This window comes from Aethalodelphis obliquidens, unplaced genomic scaffold (assembly GCF_003676395.1).
Source record: "Aethalodelphis obliquidens isolate GAN/ISIS:26980383/991018 unplaced genomic scaffold, ASM367639v1 scaffold73, whole genome shotgun sequence".
NCBI lineage: Eukaryota > Metazoa > Chordata > Mammalia > Artiodactyla > Delphinidae > Aethalodelphis > Aethalodelphis obliquidens.
In genome coordinates, this window is record NW_020838017.1 from 3,599,981 (window position 1) to 3,602,724 (window position 2,744).

Here is a 2,744-nt window from a genome sequence, read left to right on the forward strand (position 1 = left end):
TCAGAAGATTATATTCTTCTGCCTGGAAGTCTTCATTAAGAAAAAGAGATTTTTGGGGGGGGAACTTCCCTGGTGTGCAGTGGTTAAGACTCTGCACTCCCAATGCAGGGGATCCAGGTTCGATCCCCGGTCAGGGAACTAGATCTCACATGCATGCTGTAACTAAGAGCTTGCATGCCACAATTCTAAGGAGCCCATATGCCGCAACTAGGGAGGCTGCCTGCTGCAACTAAGACCCAGCGCAACCAAAATAAATATTTTTAAAAAAGGAAAAGGACTTCCCTGGTGGTGCAGTGGTTAAGAATCTGCCTGCCAGTGTAAGGGACATGGGTTCGAGCCCTGGTCCGGGAAGATCCCACATGCCACGGAGCAACTAAGTCTGTGTGCCACAACTACTGAGCTCTGCGCTCTACAGCCCGTAAGCCACAACTACTGAGCCCACGTGCCACAACTACTGAAGCCTGTGTGCCTAGAGCCTGTGCTCTGCAACAAGAGAAGCTACCACAATGAGAAGCCCGCGCACCGCAACGAAGAGTAGCCCCTGCTCACTGCAACTAGAGAAAGCCTGTGTGCAGCAACAAAGACCCAACACAGCCAAAATTAAATAAATAAAATAAATTGATTTAAAAAAAGGATTTTTTTTGATGTTTTATAATACAATAATATCAAAACAAAACTCATTTAAAAAAAACTTGTTTTATTATGGAAAATTTCAAAACTACAGAAAAATAAAGAGAATAGTATAATTTAAAAAAAAGAGAGAGAACTGACCAACAAAGATGAAAATGCAGCAAATAAATGAAAAGTGATAATGCTGGGAGTGAAACTGGAATTGAGTATAAATGGAGTTACAGAAGAACTAGCTAAATGGGGGAATGTTGACACTGCCGCTGTTCAGGAGACTAGATCTGCAGCCAGAGGAACCTGTTGAAGGGGAACTGATCAATAGAAATGAGGAAAGACCCAACACAGTCAAAAATAAATAATAAATAAATAAATAAATTTTTTAAAAAGTGGAAAGGATACAATGTTGCAAGCTGATCCAAATTTATAAAGGCGTATGACAGTTCACCAAGGCATTGAAAAAATGCTCGTTCTATTATTTGTAAATTATACAATGAAAAGAAGAAGCAAGCATTCTTCAGACTACTCTTGGAAAGTTTTTACAAATAAAACACTTTAGGGAATTCCTTGGCGGTCCAGTGGTTAGGACTCCGAGCTTCCACTGCAGGGGGCACGGTTTGATTCCTGGTCGTGGAATTAAGATCCTGCAGGCCACACGGAGTGCCCCAAAAAAAAAAAAAAAAAAGTTAAAAAAACCCCACTTTAACGCAGACATAGAGAATGGACTTGAGGACATGGGGAGGGGGAAGGGTAAGCTGGGATGAAGTGAGAGAGTGGCATGGACATATATACACCTACCAAATGTAAAGTAGATAGCTAGTGGGAAGCAGCTGCATAGCACAGGGAGATCAGCTCGGTGCTTTGTGACCATCTAGAGGGGTGGGATAGGGAGGGTGGGAGGGAGACGTAAGAGGGATGGGATATGGGGATATATGTATACATATAGCTGATTCACTTTGTTATACAGCAGAAACTAACACAACATTGTAAAGCTACAATAAAGATGTTAAAAAAAACCCCACGTTAATGCTTAAGTTTTCTAATAAGCTATAGAACACAAAATAAATATCATTTTTTGTATTGTTTTAATTTCCCAATACACTTTTTTTTTTGGTGTGGGGAGAATTAGCTCACCTTTTAATTGAGTGTGAGAAGGAAAGAGTAAACATGTTAACTTTAGCAGCAAGAATGCTGCTCTAAGGATTATGAAAGGCAAGTTGGCTTTTATCCAATTTGATGCCAATATATGTGTATACAAGTCATAATCCACAAGGAGTGTTTAAGGGCAAAAATGTAGCTTCTTAGCATACAAAAGCTAATGAGCATTTGAAAAATATTTGAACTTGGAAATTAAATAAAACCTTAGTAACAGGGCTGTGTGCGAGTCTGGTGATATCTGCTCAAGGACGGCCCTATGCTGGCACCAGAAGAACATTGCTTGTCTAGGTGTTTTTATACTGCAGAGCTGGTTGGAAGACAGGTTACAACTGGAAAAGCCAAAGAAAAGCTTCCATTAACTTCATCTTATTTTAGGGTTCTGGTTCTTGGAACGCTTCAGCTTCCATCTAAGAATGTTGGTCTGTGTCTTCCAAACGGAGAATATTTTTCTTGATTGAGCTTTTCTTTTTCTTTTTCTTTTATCTCCACCACTTTATGAGCTCTTTCAGCCCATCACTTTTTCCAGAAATCCTGGAAGAGGACCACCACAATTACTATTCTGACCATCAGTGCACAAGCTGAGCCGATGGCCAGAGCAAGGAAGTGGATCTCAGAGACACGTACAGTGTGCACGATGCTGAGCCAGATCTCCCCTATCAGCACATCAACATCACGTGGGTTCTTCACCTTGCAGGTTTATGTCCACTGTCATCAAACTGCAGCTTACAGAGGATGATGGAGACATCATACCGGCTCGGGGTTCCCATCCCAGACCACCCGGTCCTTGAAACGCCCACTCATGGGTTTGAAGGGATCCACATGGTAGTCGAAAACAAACTGCTCAGACACCCCCACCTCCAGGTCACTGTTAGTGCATCAGCCATAGGGGCAAAGCTGGAGAAAGTGCACAGAAGATAAAGAGAATTAAATTGTCCTGTTCTTGCGTTTAGAGAGTGTACCAT

General features: G+C 41.7%; 1 pseudogene; it reads right to left on the minus strand.

Moving 5' to 3' along the window:
- Positions 1-2,189: 2,189 nt before the first annotated feature.
- LOC113612192 (myelin protein zero-like protein 2 pseudogene) lies at positions 2,190-2,744 on the minus strand (annotated as a pseudogene).